This window comes from Sturnira hondurensis, unplaced genomic scaffold (genome assembly GCF_014824575.4).
Source record: "Sturnira hondurensis isolate 20B ecotype Veracruz unplaced genomic scaffold, ASM1482457v3 Scaffold0014302, whole genome shotgun sequence".
In the NCBI taxonomy this organism is placed as follows: domain Eukaryota; kingdom Metazoa; phylum Chordata; class Mammalia; order Chiroptera; family Phyllostomidae; genus Sturnira; species Sturnira hondurensis.
Window position 1 is genome coordinate 6,084,265 of NW_028086933.1, and position 22,776 is coordinate 6,107,040.

Below are 22,776 nucleotides of genomic sequence, written 5' to 3' on the forward strand. Positions count from 1 at the left end.
TGACCTGAGCTTTGTTCCTAAGATTATTGACGCTGATCAGAACCCCATTTTCCTGAGGGCTTACCGCTTAAAATAGTAGTCGTGCAAGGGAGAAGGAGGCAGGTGAGTAAGGGTGCTGGGTGAGGCCAGTTCAAATCAGGTATCTGTCTCAGTTCTCCATTCCACTTGCCAAGGAATTTTCCTAGCTTCTTACTGCCCTGTCTCACTCATTACCACATGGTCAACCTCGATGATGTTCCATAAAACAATTTCTGGGTGAGCCGCCAGTCGAGGAAGACAGGGTGAGCTAAACACGAAGTACAAGAGCAACGCCGCGTTTTGAGCACTTCTGTGTGCCAGGCAGGGTCCTGGACCCCGAGGCTGCAGACACAAACGCGGCAGATGGGGCCCCAGTTCCCACAGCACTTACACTCAGTCCAGTGGACCTCAGGCGAACAAGCACAGACACTGTGCTACCTGACACGGCTATGAAGGTAAATTGCGAGCTCTGGTAGTCCGTTTAGGGTTTGAAGCTGTTCCGTCTATACTGAAGATGTTCTAATCTCCCTTTTTTTTTTTTTAAAAGATTAAGGACTTCAGACACTTTTTCATCCTAGGGAAAGGGGAGAGGTCAAGTTAGAGATCCAACCAATAGCTGAGTTTAAGTCCTGTCTCCTCCACTCACCGGGGCCGGTTCTTTCAACTAACGTGGTAGCAACTGGGTAGGAAGATTGCCGATTACCAAAGGTCCTGACACTCTGGGACCCCACTGCTCAATATGGCTTTAACCATAGTACCACTGTGAAGTCATCACAAAATTAACCATAATATCATTTCTATGTCTTTGCAGGCTTTTTTAAAACAATCCCTCTCACTGAAAGCTATGTGCGACTCTACGTACTGTGGAGTCAGGTTTTTCCTATCCTGGACGTGAAAGGTCACATTTTTGGCAAGAAATGGATAAGCAAAACCCCATGTGTGCCTATAAAATGGAATAGCTATTCAAAACTATCTCTTCGTATGAGCCCAGGATGCTTCCCAGAGTTTAAAACATATAATTTAAAATTCATGATTCTCTGGAGAAATGCAGGAGAGTAAAATAAATCTTCTCTTTTATATACAACTGCCTCAAGGAAAACAGAGTTTTATGTAAATAGCTGCAGATGGCAATGTAGCAGTATTACAATAGCACCTATAAATTTCGGAGTTCGCCTGGTGGACTCTGGGCACCAGCTCTGAGTCTTTGCAAATTCTGTTCCTTCTGCTCAGAACCCTCTTCCTTCCTTCCAACTTACAGCTAATTCATCTGGAAGGGTCCTCATTTTCCTTTAGCTGTAACTGAGTCACCCTGTGATTTCCCCAACACTGTTAGTTGCCCCTCCTCTGTGTTGTCTTAGCAACCTGAATCTTTATCAGCTGATTTAAATAACATTTACCACACTGTTTAAATAAATGTATCTNATTTCGGAGTTCTCCTGGTGGACTCTGGGCACCAGCTCCGAGTCTTTGCAAATTCTGTTCCTTCTGCTCAGAACCCTCTTCCTTCCTTCCAACTTACAGCTAATTCATCTGGAAGGGTCCTCATTTTCCTTTAGCTGTAACTGAGTCACCCTGTGATTTCCCCAACACTGTTAGTTGCCCCTCCTCTGTGTTGTCTTAGCAACCTGAATCTTTATCAGCTGATTTAAATAACATTTACCACGCTGTTTAAATAAATGTATCTTTTGCCCTTGACATCATATACACAGAATGGGTTAAAAATAATGCTTGGTTTTAATGCATTATCATCACTGGTCTGTGCTCGGCCCTGTTTTATAATCAGTGTTTTATCTGTTTCATGTATAAATAAATAAGTATATTTATGTATACTGCCCAGTAAAAATGTAACGGAAGCCACACATGGAGTTTTACATTTTCTAGTAGCTCCGTTTAAAAAAGTGTAGGGTAACAGATGAAATACTTTTATTTAACCTAATATAGCCAAAAGATTATCACTTCAACATATAATCCATATAAAATAATTAATGAAATAATTATGTTCATTCTTTCCACATGAAGCCTTCCAAATCTGTTATGTATTTTATGTGTAAAGCATATCTTAGTTAGGTCTTATCACATTTCCAGTGATTAATAGTCATATGTGGTCAGTGGCTACCATATTGGACAGCACAGATTCATGATATAACCCAACTCCATGCACACATGACCGAAAACAAGAGCTAAAATATTACCAGTCCCTTGTCTCTACCTGGGGACCCTTCTTCTGACGTGCTTCGTGTCTGCTGTTCTGCTGCTTCAACCAGAAGTCACATTCATGGAGGACATAATATTTATGTGCTGTAAATGCTTACGTTTCATTGTTCCCTCAGAGTGCGATCCTTAGACCCTGGGAGTCCCTGAGATACTTTTAGGTCACAGTATTCTTATAATAACATTAAGACATTATTTGCCTATGTTGACATTTGCACAAATTACAAAAGCAACGGTGTGTAAAACTGCCGGCACCTTATCACAGATCAAGGGAAGCAGCCCCACAAGGGGCTGGCAGTAATTATAATGTCCAATGTTATACACTTTTGGTTTAAAAAAACGCAAGTTTTTTTAACTTGATTGATTCAGGGGTAAAATGTATTAAGTGGATTAAATCTTGACCAGTGAATTCTGGTCTGTTGGTATTCTGTGTGGTAACGGGGGGNACGCCGAAGTGCACGCGAAAGTGCAATTGCTGCCCCAGAAAAGCCCTGGTACTACTGTGGCAGTTGGGAGCCGAACTAGCGGCTTGTTTCATGTGATGCCATTTTTACTCGAAAGAACAGCAGATAAACGATAATATTCAGAGTGGAGAGTTTAGTGGACACTTTCTCAAAATAAACCAAATTAACCTGTCACTTCAAAGAAAACAATTGATGGATATTTGTTGTGGGATACTCAAGGGAAAATTCAAATTTTGAAAAATTTGTATCCACTGCTGTGAATTTCACAGCTTTTCAAAAATCTAAGCATTTTTCTGAAGAGCTTATTGGTGATATTAACAAATGTGAATTTGGGGGGTTAAGAGTTAAAGAAGGGGCAGCACTTGAACGATATGTTGAAAGATATTTCAACATAACAGAACAGACAATAAAAAGTTCCTTGATATGGTCAGGTTTTACACTGCAACTAACCTTTTAGAAACTATCACTTACTGAGTTTTGGTATAGTATCAAAGATTATCCACAATTATCTGAAAAGGCTACTAATATACCCCTTCCTTTTCCAATTACATATGTATTTTTCATATGTAATACATATGTGCTTTTTCTTCATATATTTCAACCAGAAAATATATTGCCACAGACTGAATCCAGAAGCAACTATGAGAACTCGGCTGCTCTCTATCAAACCAGACATTAAAGAGGCTTGCAAAAATGCAAAACATCATTTTGTTCTCTAACTTTTTTTGTTTGGGAAAATATAGTTACTGTTCATAAAACATGTTACTCGTGCTATTATGTAACAGGTTTATCATTGTTACCTTTAAATAAATTAAGGTCAATATTTTTTTATTTCTCGGTTTTCATTTCTAATGCAGTAGATATTGGTGGATATGCCTGAAATGACCACGAGCTATTTTATACCCTCAGTAACTGTTAAGAGTGGAAAGCATTCCTGAGATGGAAATTTAAGAACCACTAGCCTGGCCCATTTCTTAATATATTATGCTACGTAATATTTAGCTTATGTATTATATATTACCTTATGTTATAGCTTTCATAACATGCTTACTATACCACCTTACAAGTGATCGAAGGTAACACCACCAGATTTGGGACAAATCAAAATCCACATCACAGTGTGCTCCCCAGTGTGATGCACTGAGAAAGACTCAGCACCACTTCTCTGGTGCTCCTAACAGAAATGCGCGTCCCGAGTCTCATCGTGAAGTAATAGCAGACAAATCAACATCAACATTCTACCTAGTATTTCGCTTGTACTTTTCAAAAATGTTAATATCAAGAACAACAAAGCAAAACCAAGAAATAGATGTTATCTGAGAATTTCTTTTACTATAAAAAATTCATGCCAATTAGAAAACCTGACAATAAAGTCGGTAGACTAGAAAATTATAGTTTTGATGTTAATGTCTTGATTTTGATTATTCTACAGAGGTTATATAAGAGAATATTCTTGTCTTTAGGAAATATACAGCGAGTAAGGAAAAGGTGTCATTAATTTCTGCTGTAACTTTCAAAGGGTCAGAAAACAATATGAGAAAGAGGAGAGATGAGAAAAAGAAGAGGTAAAATGTTAACATTTCTAACCTAGGAAAGAAAATTCAGAAACATTTTGTATCATTTGTGCAACTTTTCTCTTGGAAATTATGTCAAAAGAAGGAGTTAAAAGGGGGTAAAATTTACTAAATGAATACATGAGTGAACCTTTTCCTAAATACTCCAACTTCAGCTCCTGGGTTTAGATGTTAGAAGGATTAAATGGGAGAAAAAGAAAAGTCTCTTAAAATGGTTATCATTATATCTCTATATTGCTTTAACAATATGTGCTAAAATGAAAGTGCCTCTAAAATTTACCTCCCCTTGTAATTGCTCTTAAAATGGCCTTTAGACCCCTGAAATAGACGTTTCCACGACATGAGCTCCAAATTACTTTGTTTCTACTTTGATGTGGGGAAGAAAGAGGATCATGTTTGCCAGCCTCTAACACTGAATGCAAAGACAAAAAAAAGAGCAATTATAAAATTACTGGGAAGAATTTAGAAAGACATTTGGGTCAAGTCTTAGCTTTAGCCATCGGGAGTGAAGACAGTTGGTGGGGAATGTTAGTGAAAGCGGCTTCTCAGTTCCAGGAGGCTCTTGAAGACAGGGGAAGAGGGTGGGGCCCTGTATCAGTGACTCTTTGCTCCACTTCTCTGGTCTGAAAAAGTGCCTGCTGTGGTTTGACTGCCTTGTGGGTGCAGAGGCCTGGGCCATCTAGGATTGGCTGAAATGTGTGTGGTTAAGAGTCTAGCTCTCTGTATAATTAGAAGCAGATCAAGGGAGTGAGCAAAGAATTTTTTTTTAAAAAAAACAACATCCTCAGTCTTATTCTCAACATTTCAGTTCTGCAAAGGTAGCCTCATCCGCCTCCCTCTAGCGGTCCTGTGTGGGATCGCTGCGGCCAGAAAAGCCATTGTGTTTCAGACGGTGGGTGGCTTCCCGGTACAGAAAGAGGCTGTGAGTGTTGGTTTCTTGTATTAGGAGCTGGAGCCTTACAAACGGGTTGATCTAACCAGGATTGAGGCTATTAAAATTTAAAGAGATTAAAGGAATCTCCAGAGACAACAAAGAAAGGGCTAAGTAGTGCAGGGACTTTTATCAACTGACTTTTATCAATCTGAAAGTCCTCCTAGAATGACTTGAAGAGGGACCCCCTGGCTTCCCAAACGTACTGAAAACTCCAAGCCACGCTCAGAAGAAAATACAAACCCTTACCCCTTTCTTTGCACCGCCTGAAGAACTCTGCACACCCCACCCTATTCACTGCCTGCCATTCTCTCAGGCTCCGTGGGTGCCCAGCACCCCGCTTTATTTTTGGTACGTAGCAAGCATATCAGACATTAAATTGTGCATCTGTGTATTTGTTCATTGTCTCTTCCACATTAGAACATAGGCTCCACAAGGATGATTTTTCTGAATTCTTCCCAACACCTATCCCATGGTAAGTGTATCAGATTCCCACGGCTGCTGTAACAAATGAGCACAAACCTGGCTTAAAGCAACAGACATTTATTCTTTCGCAGTCCTGGGGGCCAGAGTCTGAGATCAGTTTCACCGGGCCCAAATCACCTGCTGACAGAGTCACGATCCCTGCATCCCGGGGTCCTGTGGTTTCAGGGGGCCACCAGCATCCCTTCATTCGCGGCTGAATCACTGCAGCATCTTCCCATCTCTACTCCAGCTTCACATCACCTCCTTACGTCTGTGGGCATCAAAGTTTTCTCTGCCTGTCTCTCATAAAGACAGTACTGGTGATGACATCGAGGGCCTGCCTCAATAATCCAGGCCACTCTTGCAAATCAGCAACTGGAGGTCCCTAAAGATGAACTGCTCAGAGTCAGGCAAGAGAGAGGGAAGAGGCAGGGTTGAACCTGGCAGTCTGACTCCAGGACTCTCCCATTACCCTGTGCTGGAATCTGATGGGCACGTGTGGTCCATGCTTATCAGTGAGCTGCACAAACCATCTTTCACTACGTCCTATCCTGGACATTAAACAAATCCAGGGATATCAAGCTCTGTCTCTGTCTTCCAGGATATATCCATTAATTTGGAAAGGAAAGGTATAAAGTCAGATAGTGGTTACCCTTGTGAGGAGATGTGACTGAAAAAGGTATGAAGGGGCTTCTGGGAGCTTAGACTGTATCCTGATGCAGTGCTGGTTACAGGAGTGTGTGAGGCAGTTTATAACAGTTCATCGCTGTACACTTGCGGTTTACGCACTTTTCTTTGCGTGTGTTGCATTTTGAAAAAGGCACAAAAGGAAGGCACAAGGTCAGGACTCTGGGCAGTACAGGAGCTGTGAGTGGAGCCACAGGTGGTCTGTCCCACAGCCCTGGCTGTCTGGGCTGTTCCCTAGCCTCCTGATTAATTGCCTGACTAGTTGAGGGCAGTGGGGCAGAAGGGGAGAGACTGAGATTTTTCCAGGGCCTTTCATGCCAAAATTCCCAAGGTGAGCCCACCTCAAACTCAGTTTGGCTGAGTTTTGCTTTGCTAAAGCAAAGTTGAGCAAATACTTTAAGTGGCATTCTAAAATACTGCCCATACGAGGTAACCCCTCCAAAAAAGAAATCTATTGTCACATAAATGTGGAGACTCCTTGGCTCACCAAATGTAGGTCCTTTTCTTTCCGCAGGACTTGCCAGAGCCTTTACCATTTTAACATTAACTAAAAGTCTGTAAGAGGAAGATCCATTTTGCACTTTCCCCAAACACATTTTGCTGTAGAATAGTTTGCTTTTTTTCCCCTAACACTTGTCGGATTAGTGTTCTAAGAAACAAATTTTGGAACGTGACATTTTAGAATTCTGATGTACAAATCTAGTTTACCCAAAGATCATGAAGCTTTCATCCTTTGAGTCCTCCTGGGTTATTCTTGCTATCCCTCAACAAGTGGGGGAAATTGGTTCAAAACACCAAATAAATGACACGCACTGGAGTGGTTTGATTGAGGAAAATGATTTGTTACTATGAGTTGGAAGGGAAATTTGGTTAATGAAGAATATTTGTTTTTAGAACCCGTTTTGTTGAAGCCTCACTGAGCAGGGTTTGGTTATCAGCTATTCCATCCTTCATATTTAATACTGTCATTTTGAAAATAGATTGACTTCAGAATTATTTCTCTCATGCTTTGGAGAATCTGCACATTGGCCCCAATGGGTTTTGATTTTCCATTTTAATTTATACAGTATAAATACAAAGTCGGACTTCTTTGGAGTTAACAGTTTCACTGTGCAGATGTTTCTCGAAAACCTTTTCAATTCATAGTGTTGGTTTTTTAAGAAATTATTTTTATTAGTCTGGCTGCCTGCCAAAAAAAAAAAAAAAAAGAACGATTTCATTTTGCATAAAACTGTAAGATTTTCTTTTTCTCTTCTTTCCCCACCCCCAGCCAGCGCCATGACTATTGGGATCAAAGATGCCATAGCGACATCTTGTGGTCAACCGTCACATCTACAGCAACAAGACACACCGTCTTCCAGTGAAGACAGAAGTGATCTAGCTCATCTTCCCACAGGGATTTTTTGATTTACTTTGTGTGCCTTGTATTTACCATGTGGCTCAAATCACTCTGAATTTCTAGGTTGTTTTTCTTTACAGAAATATTCAACTTTGCCCTCGTAGGGAGAATAAACACGCTGTGTTCTGGATAGGATAGGAAGGAAATAATTCTTGCTTTTGGCTTTTTAATGGATCTCTCCTAAAAACAGAGTTGTGCAAGCTACTCAGTAATAACTGTAAAAAACATCAATTTTTTTTTTTTTGCTGAAAAAGGGAGGACAATAATTCTACCTGGCCTTCACTGATTCTTGTAATTCTAAGCTTCCAGAAACTTATGGTTTGTTTACTTTACTTGCTTAATATTTAAATGAAAAGGTATAAATAATGATTCTCTGATATTTATTTGCTCTCCCTAACCAGTGTTAATAGAGATAAAAATCTGCTTGCATAATTCTTGACTTTTAAAAGAAAAATGTACCAAGTATCATGCAGCAATAAAAAATTACGCTTACCAGAATGTTGGGAAAACACAGGAGATATGATGTAATGTTAAAAGAGACAGACAGCAGATTAGATGAGCATGTGATCCTACACGCATGTCCATATGAGTTGCTGTATGAATGAAGATGTCTGTACATGTGTCGTTGTAAATGTCAGCATCATCCACGTGCAGGGCGGTGGCGACACAGAAATAGGCCCAGAAGGAACGTTGTCTGTTTTATGGCATTACAACTAATATTGATTACATTTTTCCATATTTTCTATTTTTCCTTAAATGAGCATATGTTTACATCATAATCAGAAAAAGTGCGGCTTTTATTTAAGAATCGAGGTTCTATTTGTCTATATGTAAAATATCTCCATTTCAGGATGACACAAGAACTTGAAAAACAATCCTGAAAAATGAGATGCACAGCAATGCACTGAGATGAGGGAACCTGAGTGATCCACAGACTGAGAGCAGAGTCACCGGGGAAGCACTGAAATGCTTGGGATTCCAACCAGAAACCCTGTCCCGTCTGTTAGGGGCCCTTCCTTTGGCCTGAGGAAGGGGGTCCATCTCTGGTGTCCAGGCTACTTTCCTCGGGAGAGGGTGGCCAAGGACTTCAGAGAGACTGTAAAGTAAGTCAAGTTTGTTTTTGGTGCAAAATGTGCATCTAACCATTTAGTACATACCTACTGTACGCCAGGTGCTCTGCTAGAATCCTGACATATGTTAACTCTAATATTGACAGTTCTACAAGGTGTTTCTAAAGGTGAGAAAAGTGAGCTTGGGGAAATCAAATGCCCCAAAATCACACAACGGGCAGGACTGGGATTTAAGCTCAGTCCCATTGGGCTCATAGTCTTAACCCTGTACCTGCCTTCACTATCCTTTTCAGCAGATAAAATACCCCCCACACACTGTTAATGTCCCCGACCTCCAGAGCCATAAGACCAAATTCCTCTGAGTCATCAAAGTGTGTCCCAGAGGAAATTCTGGTGAGCCTCACACTTACTGTTATGGTGAATAGCTTCACCCACCTACTCCTCAGGTTTCCGTGGAAGGGGAGGTTATCTGCTCTCCCCAGAAAAGAGTGGTAACTACTTCTCCTTGCCTCTCTTCCCAGTCACTCACTGAACCCCAAAGGCATGGCAGTGCTATATCTGATGGGTGCTATTGGTGAGGGACATCCAGTGGATCACACTAACCAAGGGGCAGGTCCACTGCACTGTAAACTAACACACTCAAAGCCACAGCCCTCTCCACATTCATCAGTGTGTTATACAAAGCCAATAGAATATGAACTTGTAAACCTAAATACATTGACTCTAACATGTGGAAGAAAAAATAAACAAGAAAAGAATGAAGAAAATCCCGAAAAAGAATGATTATGAGACTTTTTCCAATGTAGGGATGAAAGCCTGTTTATAAAGTGATTAAAAACCCGTGGCGCTAACACATGAATAGTCAGAGCAGTCAGTGAAAAAGAACAGAAAGTCCAGAGAGAAGACTTAAGGGCATATGGAATTTAGTGTGTGATAAGTTGAATACAGCTTAGAGAACAACACCTCAAGTCAGTGGAAAAAAGGCAGACTATTCTATTAAAGGCTTTAGGACAACTGAATGGCCATTGTAAAATAATGTTGGATTCTGCCGCTCACACCTGACAGTAGGAAAAATTCCAAGTGGTACAAAAATTCAAATGTAAAAAAAATAGCACCTTAAAAGTGATGTAAGAAACCATGGGACGCTGATCTAATCATCTCAGTGCAGAATATCTCTATGTTTATGACACACATGAAACACAGAAGTCACAATGTTCTGCAGGAAAAAAATCAAAGACAAAAAATCAAATGACAGGACTGGAAAGTAAAAATATCTGCAATAGATGCCCTACTAATTGGCCTAAATGTATAAAGAATTCCTTAAATTCGACAGGAAACAAGTCCTCTTGTTTGCACAAAAAATATGGACAAAAAAATAGACAAAAGATATGAACACCTCTTCCCAGCAAAAAAAAAAAAACCCAATGAGTCTTAGAACATAGGCAAAGGCGCTCGGGGTCACTCACGATGGGAAAGAAGCACTCCACGCCCATCGAGAAGTCTCATCTTGCACCCAGCACATCGGCAGAAACCAGACCTTTGGAGGAGACTGTGCCGGCGAGGGTGTGAGGGCGCAGGCTTCTCCCACACTGCCGGAGGCGGGTGGGGGAGTGGAAGTTAGAACAGCCTCTGTGAAGGGCAGTCTATAAACGCACATATCCTTTGACCCAGCTATTCCACTTCCCGAAATTCGTAGAGCAAAAGACGCTCCCGTATGCAGAATGACTTACATCCACGGTCATTCACTGCAGCAATGTTTAAACAGCGAGAGGTTGAAAACATCAACAAAATATTGGTGGAATAAATGATAATACATTTACATAAAAGAATTCTGTGCAGCTATAAAAATGGACAAAGCTCTTCCCGGGCTGAGATACCCTGCAGGAAATAGTGTTAAGGTAAAATCCAGGCCCCGTGTAAACCAGAGCCAGTGTGCCGGCTTTCAGAGCCAGTTCTAGGTGGGACCCGTGGCGCCCCGCCTGCAGTCCGTAGAATGGCGGCTTCTGCCCCGACCGAATGTGTGTGTGTGTGTGTGTGTGTGTGTGTGTGTGTGTGTGTGGTGTACAGTCTCTCACTGGGAACAAACGCTAACAGTGGTTACTTAAATGTCCAGAAGGAATGGCGTCTGAATGTCCCAGCCCACCCAGAATGGTGAGACCTTCATGACACTCAAGCGGACGCTTTCCACCCAAAGGCCAGGGAACACCGATGGCCGAGACGTGCAAAGAGTGCGCTGATGGACCTGAGCACTCCCTAATGAGTCCTCAAGAAATCGGGGTCGGGGGGAGGTGCTTATCTCAACTGATACAAATTTGGCATTGTAATCAACAACACATTTACCTTAGTTTTTAAAAATATTTTATTTATTTTTAGAGAGAAGGGAAGGGAGGGAGAAAGAGGGAGGGAACACATCCATGTGTGAGAGAGACATCCATTGAATGGCTCTCACACACCCTCAGTCCAGGACCTGGCCACCGACCCAGGCATGTACCCTGACTGGGAATCCAACCATCGACTTTTTGGTTTGCAGGCCAGCACTCAGTCCACTGAGCCACACCAGCCAGGTGTTTTACATTGGTTTTAAGATAAAAATAATTATTTTTCCCCAAGTAAGGTACACCATATGGAACCGAGGTCTCAGATGTGGTGGCCTTCTCCCAGATGGAGCAACGAGAGAGAATTGCTTATGATCCATACTCATATCTCTAACTATCCACCTTTTCAGGCTTGACGGTTCCTCCTGAGTTACAAATAAGGCCAACTGAGATTTGTCATACGCCAGCAAACTGCTCTTGCTTGCAGCAATCCTAGATGTGAAGATTTATTATTATCCTTGTTTTTAAAATGTGGAAGCAGGGGCTCGGAGTGGTTAGATGCTTGTCCAGCCTCACACAGGCTAAAAAGCAGAATGGCTAGAATTCTACCACAGATTGATCAGACTCCAAAGTCATTTTTCTTTCTGTGCATCAAGTAACTCCCCATTTTCTTCCACACTGTTCTTCAACACCCATATAGGGCTTCCTCTTTATCTTGTTTTCTTTCTACTCCTTTTCCTAAGAATATTAAACCTTACACATTTCCCTGGCTTCAGTATCTATTATCTTTGTTTTCATTGGTCTGGGGTGGAGTCTCAGAATGGGTATTTTCAACCCCTATCTTAACACCAGGTGTGTTTTATTCAACTTTGTGGCCCCAGTGCCTAGCAGGCACTCCCTAAATATTTGTTGAATGATGAAATGGACAGATGAAAAAATGAGCTTTAGGGTCAGGTATAAGCCAAAATTATTCTTGACAATAAAACAGAGGCAGTTTTGAAAGACCTTGACTAAGTGAAAGCTCAGGACAAATGCAGAGTCATTTTGTGCTTCTTCTGGGATGCTGGAGGAGAAAGATGCCTCTCTGTAACCCAGTCCAGAGGCCACACAATGGAAAACTATAAATAGTGACCCTGAATCACATGAGGGTTATGTAATATAAGGTTCACAGAACACGGCTGCCTTTATCACTCAGGCTTAAGTTGCACTGAAATGGAAACTCAGCTGATGCCCCATGTATTCGTTTCTCCGAAAGATGAAAGCCTCCAGGCACTGGCCCACACCCTTTAATGGCCCATATTTGTGGTAGGTTGCTGGGCCTTTCTTGCTAAGGAATCCCTGCTGTCATTCCAAATAACAAGCAGGCAATTTCAGCAGAAGAATTATTTTTATTTGCAAAGATAAGACCAAAATTCCCCTTAATCAAGTGAAAAGGCAGCGTTTGTCAGCTGTTCAGACACTTGGGAAAAACGAACCTCAGGCTCCAGTAAAGAGAGAGATATGCTGCATTCTGTGCACAGTTACAGAAAGGTCACCCCTACTTGCTGTTCCTGAGGTAGAGATTTTTTAAAGATTTTTTTATCATTCAAGTACAGTTGTCTCCATTTGCCCCCCACACCCTAGCCATCCCCACTTCCTACCCTTGACCCTACCCCACTTTGGTTTTGTACACACTTATCATCTCAAAACCTTTTGCAAAACACCTAAATCCTCCTGCTATCATTAAACCATATTCAAAGAGGTTTACCATCCCATATAACATGATAGGGCACTTATCCCATCTAGGAAGGGAATCGCAAAGATACCTCTGAATATGCAGTTGATCTCACTGATTGGTATAGAGGGACTTCAAAATAAAGTTTTCTATGAGTCAAATGGTAAGTATGCAATGGCAGAGACTGGCACCCATATTCTTTCTCCCTTTCTTCTTTAAGGCGCAACTAGTTTGAATTTCCCTACCTCACTTGCAGTGAGGCATGGCCATATGACTGTGCTCTAGCCAATGGAATGTGAGGAAAAAGATAGGCTGCATCCAAACGTGCCCTCCATATTTCTCCATGTTTTTATCTGCCTTCTGGATGGCTGGAATGGAGATGCTTCTTGGGACAATCCTGGAAGCTATGTGTCGAAGGTGGTAGAGCATCATCACTCTCAGTGCCTGGAATATTGCCTGCAGGAGAGCCACCCTGTCATCCTGCTGTCAACAGAGGAAGAAATAAGTTTCTCTTGTGTTTGAACCATTATACATTACAGGGTCTGTCTCTTATGGCATTTAGCCTTCGCGATCTAATGACAAATGTCATTCACATGTCATTATACTTGAACATCAAAAACAGGAATTCCTGCCCTGGCTGGTGTGGCTCAGTGGGTTGCGTGTGGGCCTGCAAACCACACGATTGTGGTTCGATTCCCAGTCAGGGCACAGGCCTGGGTTGCAGGTCAGTTCCCAGCGGGGGACACACGAGAGGCAACCATACATTGATATTTCTCTCCCTCTTTCCTCCCCTTCCCCTCTAAAGATAAATAAATAAAATCCTTAAAAATTAAAAAAAAAAAAAACAGGAATTCCTCATTTACTCTGGAAGAAAAGATCCCCCAGAATGGCCAACCCAACCCCAAAACTGTTTTAACAGCCTGCCTTTGCCCCCCAACAGGCCCTTGTCTGAAGCCAGGTATGGACAGTCGCAAGGATCACCTAGTTTATCTCTAAAGTAGATGAGCAATTTTTCCAACTTCCATCCCAAAATAGATACTTTGTCCTGGCCAGGTGGTTCAGTTGGTTGGAGTGGCATCCCACATGCCAAAAGGTTTCAGGTTCAATTCCAAGTCAGGGTATACACCTAGGTTGTAGCTTCAATTTTGGTTGAGACGTATGTGGCAGGCAACCAATCAGTGTTTCTCTCTCACACTGATGTCTCTCTCTTCTCTTTCTCTTTCCCCTGCTTCCTCTTTCTCTCTAAAATCACTAGACATATCCTCAGGTGAGGGTTAAAAAAACAAACAAACATAGATACTTCATAGCAGGATGTTAGCGAAAGCCTGCATTGGAGAAAAGGGATACTTCAAGTAAAATTCACATTACAGATGGGTTTCGGAAACCATTGAACGAAATAGAAATTGTCATCAAAGTGATTGTATGTCAAGAAGATAAAAAATAATCTGTCTCTAAAGATCTTTTTGCAACTGAACAATCACAATCCACATTCTCTAACTACTTTTTGAATTACCATAAACTAGTAATTTTAGTGAAACACAACCTATATTTTGCAGGTACTCTCAATAATTTTAATGGTATCAGCGACGTGTGAGCTGAGGCAGAATGGAGAGAGAAGGAAAGAGAATACTTAGATGAAAGTGAAAAATAATCTTCAGTCCAAAACCCACTATGGCAGAAAGGATTTCTGGTGGAGAAAGTAGGTGGAGTGCTTGACACACTGGGTCAATGAGAGAAAAACAAACCTGTCGGCAAAGTTAGTAGAATGCGCTGGAGTTGACAAATGGGGGACCCTGCTAAACATCTACTGCCAACTGTAAGTGTCTGGCAATAGAAGAGATGAGAGCTCAGGACCCTGGCTGATGCTCCTCGGATGCCAGCTAGAAGGAGGAAGGAGAGGAAGGGGTTGATGAAGCATGGTGCTGATTGGGGAAAATAACTCTGGAGGAGAGGACCAACACCCAGTGAACATCAAGTGGATCTCCAAGCATGCATGACAAAAAGGAAGCTCTTAACAGTCAAAATGGATGGCCTTACTCAGCTGAGAAGAAACCCATGCTGCTTCTGTCTGCGAGAGAGATCTGTCACAGTCTGCGGAACCTTAGCTGAACTTCGCCACTCTGGAAACCTTGCATCATTGTCTCTCAGCCATCTGGCCAAATCTGAACCCAGTGACTTTGGAAAGCTTTCCAAATGTGCCTTTCAGTGGTTTTCTCTACTGTTGACAAGGACAGGCTGGGGAGCTGTGGCTTTAGGGCCGTGAAGCCCAAATTCTTGATTGCCTGCCTCATCAGTAAAACACTCTGGGGTACACAATATATGGGTATTCCTTGATTCATAAAGTATATATGGGCGCTGATGTATATAGTACTAACACATGATACATCATATGTAACACATATTGGTAATGATGTCTTTCTTGTACATCCCATGTTGGGACCACCACTTTCAATCCTGGTCCTAAAACCAAGACCTGGTCTTCCCAAGAGCAATGCTAATATCAGAAAGAAACAAAATGCTTTTGGCCTGTGCTTTAGCTGAGTGCTACCTTTACTGAGCTGTCCCCCACTCACGTCTACGTTTAAAGTGTGCACTGTGTGTTATCCAATATTGCTTCACTGAACGTCTGCTGCTTGAGTAACCAGAAGACTCATGTGGAAATGGAGCTCCGTGAGGGGATAACTCACACATTATTTATCTTGTCCTCCTCCAGGGCTAGCAGGGTGCCCTGGACACTGAGGGCACACTGGGTCCTCAGAGATGCTTGTTGAATTCCAACATGAATGAGTAAATGATTGAACAATGGAATGAATATGTGACAAACGTTTTTAAGCCACAGGACAAACACAATTATGGTGTGATTCTCACTTGTCCGTAAAACACCTCCATCGCTGGAGGCGTGTACATCTTCTGCCTTGCCTACAATCTGGAACTGGTCAGGAACAACAACTCAGCTAATGTTCTAACTTCTCATCAGGGGCTCTTCCTCAAAGAACTGGGAGGTCCCAGCTGGTCCTAGAGATGAGGAAGACGACGGAGTAAAGTAACAGGGAGAAGCGGTGGGAGCTAACGGATAGGGCATGGGGTCTGATGAGGGTGATCACTCTGACCTCTGTCAGGCTGTTTTACCTGGGTGTCTGAACATTTTGTCACTTACCTCATTAACCACACTGTAAGCCTAAAGAAGTCTGGGAATGCAGGGTGTGCCTTTTTCCTTTTGTCCCCACCATGGTCTGGTAAAATGAGAACCAGACTTGAGGCCCAAACCTACAACTCTTCTACCTAGTTAGCTAGATGGCCTTAGGCCAGGCACTTAGCTTCTGTGATTCTCAGTTTCTTCACCCAGTCAATGAGAATAGCACTGCCTCCCTCTGTGGGACATTCCAAAGAGCAAGCAAAACTTTTGCAAACAGTGGTACTGTGTACAAATGTCAGGAATTACTATTACACTTAAAGTAGTGAGAACATACTTGTTGAAATGTGTTGAACTAAATAGAGAAATGATGTAATTCATTACACGAGGCACAGAATCAATATGTGCTTCTATTTAAGAATCCTTTTAAAAATAATGCATAGAGAGGGAATATAGGGAGAAAAATAAATAGAGAGAGAGAGCAGGTTAACACATCATCAAATTACATTGTTGTCACCAGTGAGCTTAGATTTGGAATGTTTGCAGTTTTATGCTAAATAAACAAGTATTGATTAATGATTGTCCACTTTACAGTTTAAAATATATGTTAATTATACTCGTATAACATATCTATTATGACATATTGGGTCCTATACACTAAAATGGTTATCACTGTAATATTTCTGTGTAGTTGAATTACTATTAAATTTTATTTTGTTCTTTGTGCTTTTCTCTATTCTCCAAATTTTCTTCAATAAACACATCATAAAACCTTTTTTCTGACTCTGAAATACATTATTCAAAACGCCCTCTTTATGCATATCTTATTTGCACTGATGGCTGACCACAAACTCTTGTAAGAGAATTTTTAAATTATGGTAGGAAATAAAATAAGAAAAATTATCAAAATGACAGTCAATTCACAGGAAACTTCTAATAAAATTAAAACCTGATTTTAAAAGTCTTCACCAAACATCTTCTAGATCTGTTGTTTTGTAAAAAATCTGACTGTGTAACATGATATTTTTGTGCAAAAATGGGAGGTGTAAGAATATATATTAATATTTGCTTAAATTTGTATAAAGAAAATGTTAGAGGGGGAAGGGAATGGGAGGCAGGAACCCAGATGAGGAGGACAAGAAAGAAGCAAGACTTGTGTAGTTTTTGTTAACTGTTTGAATTTTTAAATGACACATGCAGGTAATAACTATTCTAAAATACGAGTGTGGCAAGAGCTCCTGCCCTTCGTCAGTGGCTTTGTGCGGGAGGCTGCTGCGCCCGGTACAGAGACGGCCGTGCAGCTGCGGCAGCACCAGGCGGTCCTGAGCTCAGTTTCCTCCGCCTGCTGAGCAGTCGTGTTCGGATTTATCTGCTTCCTGCAGCAGCGCGAGGCTCTGTCTACACACTGCCAACCAGCATCGCCCTTGGTTGCCAGTTGGCCACGTTGAACAGACCAGGTGACATTTCAGGGACTTGCTGAGTCCAATAAGCTTTCCAGGCTCAGTTGAAACTGGAAGAAACATGTTCCCACTGCTGACTCACATTCCACTGGAAGTTTAGTTGGGCTGCTAAAGCCTGGGAGGTGCCCCCAATGAAGCCATGAATGCTCCATGCTCCCAGGTAAGATTTGCAGCAGCCAGAGCCTCATACTCTCCTCTGGAGTCCACTCATCTACTCTAGCGGGAAATGCTGACTTGTGGTTCCTTGCCTAGACAGCTATGAGCCACTAGTAGACACTTCTCTACACATGTCTTGTCCGGGGAATCTGGGGTGCAAAGGTTTGTCAGTGTAGGTAGTCTGGTTATACAATTTAGCCCACAGTTGGTGGATCCTGTCCCATAAGCGATGTTTCATGCAGCCCAGGGAAACAATAAAGTCATGTGAGAACTACATTAAAATTAAAAACTTCTTTCCATGAGAAGACACCATTGAAAAAATGGCAACACAAGACAAAGAATGAAAAAAGATATTTGCCATGCGCATAACCAACAAGATTAACATGCAGAATATAGGCAACTCCTATAAAGTGATAAGAACCAAAAAACAAAAAAAAAATAGGCAAAGAAGCATTTCATCAGAAGGAAAACTTAAGTGGTCAATAATATACAGAAAGACCCTCAGTTCAAGAAAGGGAAACCAAAACCTCAGTGAAATGTTGTTTCAGACCAATAAGATCAGCAAAATTTAAAACGCCTGACAATATTCGGTATCAGTTAGGATTACAACAATGGGAACTCTTACACACTGTTGGTAGAAGTATGGATTGGTATGTCCAATCTATATGTTGGTATTACCTCGGAGAGTAATTTGGAACTGAAGATATGCACAACCTATAGTAAGATTTAACAGAAAAATGAAAACTATCCCTAGTATTGAAACAGAAGGAATTTAATCTAAGGAATCCACTTGGGGATTGATTGAGAGCTGAGAGGTCTAACCATAGACAGTGAAGTAACCAGGGACTCCCCACTTCAGAACCCACTACCACCCCAGGCCACAGAGACAAAGAAGCGGGGCTGCAGAAGACCAGGGGAGAGTTGGGGTGTCTGGGCAGAAGCTAGAACCAGGGCAGACCTGTGCCATGGGAGCTGGAGCGGCAGAAGTGGCACCATCTGAGATAGTGGGGAGCACCCTGGCTGCTCTCTTCCCTCTCCCACCAGTGCCTCCCACGGGCTAAGCCCAGAAGCCAGCCAGCTGACACGGGAGGCTGCGAAATGCAACCTGTGTGGGTCAGGCCTCTGAGATTCAGAGCAGAGTAGGGGGAGGACAAGGAATGGATCTGCCAAAAACAAACAAACAAACAATGACAAAAAAAAAAACTCCTGCACAGGACCAGTGGAAACATGTGGAATAAAACTTATAGCAGCATTATTCATAAAAGCAAAACATGAGAAATAAGTATCTATTAATAGAAGAGATGAATAAACTGCAGTAGAGCCAGGCAATAGAATACTCTACAGCAGTGAAAGCAAATGAACTATAGCTACATTTATCACCAGGAATGAATCTCACAAAGACAAACGTGATACATTTCAGAATCTTTAATATCCTATATTATATAAAGCATAAAAGCATGCAATATAATGATGAAAGTAATAGATTAGATAGAAAAATAGATATGATAGACATGTAAAATTGCAGGGTTGAAAAAGTATAGCAATAAATCGTTTGGAGGAAAAAAGGAAAATGTCATCAGGGAGAGAGACACTGAGGGTTTCAACTATAGGAACGGCACTGGGTTACGGATACATGGGGACTGGTACCACACGGGGTCCGGCACAGACAATGCCCCTTTTTCTTATAAAATCTTTTGTCACAGAATCATCAGCATGCAATTCTGTAACACAACAATATGACACTCAAGCACACCATGTGACCCTTTAGGTGAAATGTCCAGATAAAACTCTAAATTACTACCCGACTAACAACACTCAAGCGGATGTGTTACTTCTGCTGGATGCTGTGTATTGCTATTTATAGTGTATATGGAAAATATTTCATAATATATTACAGTTTAATTTTACAAAGGTGCATGGAGAATGAGTGATACCAGCCTGGCTGTTCTACAGGGCGGGAAGAGACTCCATTGTCCTAGTTTTGGAGGCAGGCTTATGCCTTTTGGCCATTGCAGACTGGCCCAGGAGACAGGACTCCAGCTCTCTCCCTCTGGGCTCCGTTCCAGTTAGGAAACAATCAATTCTTGCTCCCACAAGCCCTAGACACACAAGTGGGTCCCACCACAAATGGCGTTCTCCTGACACGTAGATATGGTGGGTAGGAGCAGGCTTCCCATCACGATTTGCTTTAAGCAGACACCAGCTCTGTGTCTCCCCATGGCCTGAAACACATGGTAGAGCCCTTCAGGGGATGCCTTTGAACCGCTCCCCCTCAGACGTGGGTTCGTTGGAAGCATTCTCAAAGCACGCACGGCACACTCCTGCCGAGACCACCCCACAAGTCACTCCACTCTGGCCTTTTCACTTTTCTTTCTTTGCCAAAGAATCTAAGCAGGAACAGGCTGGGTATGTGGGCCAGCAGTCCCGCAGTCCACGCTCCCCCCCGGCCCCACTGCGAAGGGCCCTGTACCTTTAGTTTAGTGTTCTCCTGCCGCTGTCTGGAATTTCTTAATATTTGAGTAAGAGGTCCCGCAATTTCATTTTGCACTGAGCCCTGGAAAGTGTGTGGCTTATCCTGGGCCTAAGAGTTGTGGGACAGGTTCACAGAGCCATTTCCTTATAAAGCTGCATATCTGATATCAAATTCAGGTAACTGATAATTATCTTATTGGGCTTAGTCGAAACAAGCAGGAAGAGTCTGGTTCTAACATCCCGTTACATTTATTTACTTGCTCATAATCCATTTCCCCTGCAAGGAATGTGAAGTCCGCCAAGGCAAGAACACTAAGTCACTTGGTTAAACCCTGGGCTCTCATGTCCTAGCAGCACATCGGACTCATGATACATGTTCAATAAATACTTGCTCAATGGACACATGTTTATAGAATCATTAATCCTGTGCTTGTCCCAGCATTATTTTTTAATAACTGTTTACACAAAAATCATATACTGAATTTCATAGAAAGGATATACTTGTGAAGTATATCCTTGAAGACTTGTGTAACTCAATACTGATTATTCCACCAAAATAAATGTAGAGAGATGCTTCCTCAAAATCTACACCTATTGTATATTTTTGCTTTAATGCTGCCTTTCACTTTCTTGAAATTATCATTAACGTTTTATGGAGTACTCGCTCTCAGACGTACCCTGGGACTTGTTTGTCTGGCCTTCTTTGTGACATGAAAGTGCGTCCAAAGGCCATTCTAAAATGCCTCATTTTCAGGCCTGTTATTCAGGCCTGCTCCCGTATTTACCGAGTGGTCAGATGAGATTGCTTCAGAAGGTACAAGTATTTCCGATTCGAGCAGGGAAGATGCTAAACTAAGCACGGTCATCACCGCAGGCACCTGCCGGAGCTCTCGTTCTGGGAAACCACAGCCTGCCTCACGGCAGACAGACAGCAGGGCTGCAGGGCTGGCCGCCCCAAGAGCCCTGGCCACAGCGCTCACCAGCTCTACAGTTTGCTTGGCTCGCCAACCTTACCAGAAACTCCACATGAGAGGACTCACACACTTTACGTTATTTGACATTTGCATAATTAAATTCACACAAATGCAATCCGCACATTATGTCCCTAGGTTATCTGGGTTTTCCTGTGTCCATGAACACACTGCTCTACCCTGAACGCAATAGAAACAGTGGGTGGTCAATAAGCTAAGGGGCAATACCTGGGTGCCGCACCAGACGACCCAAAGTGCTCTGGGCAGCACTCAAACACAAATGCTTCTTTAAATCCATTTGCTTCACGTGGCAAATGAGAGAGGAAGTGAAATATCTGACTAATAGCTAATATTTAAGTCCTAGACAAAACATTTCAGTGCAAGGAGGGAAGCGCCTTATTTACTCCAATTCAAGTCAAAGGTAGCTAGATAATTAGTTTTCCTTAAACAACATGCAGCTTTGCTGACATCTCATTTTCCAAAAGCAGCTGTTGGCCAAATATAGTATTGTTTATTCTCTCCCTGGAAGGCTGTTTTTAAAAAGCACTTCTTCTGGTAAAAAATGTTGCATCACGTAATTAGAGATAACAGGAAAAGTAGGAGTTGCTGTTTGTATTTAAACATCTGCTCAAAAGTCCAGTTTTCTGTTTGTGAATATGCTTTTTTTTTTTTTTTGCCATTAGACATACTGAATTATTGTGTTTATTCCTTGATGTTTGGCCATGGTAGGAAATATTCCAAGCATGGTAACACATATTTCTCTCTTGAAAAAGGATACAAGATGAAGTTGAGCTCTTTGCCTTTTTCCTTTGGTATACATACATTAGTTATTCCAGTACCAGAGACCTCATGAATATATAATATTACCTATCACAATGTTTATCATCTAATACATAATTAAATTGCAAATGAATAGTTTGCCCTTTGGTTTCTTTTTTTTTAAGAGTGTGGCTATTTAAAAATACATGCAGCATCTAAGTGGAACGCAGAGAATGAAACTGCTATTGCAAAAATCACACTCATCACCTACCACTTATAGTGGAGTTACCTGCTTGCGTGTGCTTCTTGCATTATTGGCTATTTCACTTTTAATTCTTGGGAACTGAAAAATCTATGCAACCTTCTCTGATCTCACTCCTATTTTATCCTCATTGTTTACCTGAGTTCTCTCCTGCCTGAATATTTTATCATTAAGATACATAAATTTTTTCTGTACTCCATTATTGATTCAAAATTTCACTATCAGTCAAGCTGAAAGAGTAGAGAGCTCGAAAACCTAGGCTTTATTCCTTACTCTATTGCTAAAATTCCAGGCTGCAACTTGGGAAAATGAGGACTGAATCGCATGATACCCAAGATCCCACTGAATTGTAAAATTTTACAATTTCACTAACGAGAAAGTAAGCTTTATTGCCAAAGTGAGTGGGTCACACAGTGCATGCCAAAATTTGGGGCGAGGAAGGTGAGACGTGTGCCCGTCGGAGTTATCTAAACCGTTATGACCTTCTGCTCGCACAGGTAATTCAGAGCTCCCAACATATAAATAATACTACATTCATCACCCAGATCACAGGGCTTCAGATGGATTGTGACCAGCCAAACTGTTCTGTGCTCACCTGGCAACTGGAATCTTTTTACATTTCAGAGCCATTTCCCATTAGCACTTGTACATGAGAAGTGTTTCAAACAAGAGGCCGAAAGGCATTTCTAAAGGGATGTTCAAATTCTAGCAAGAA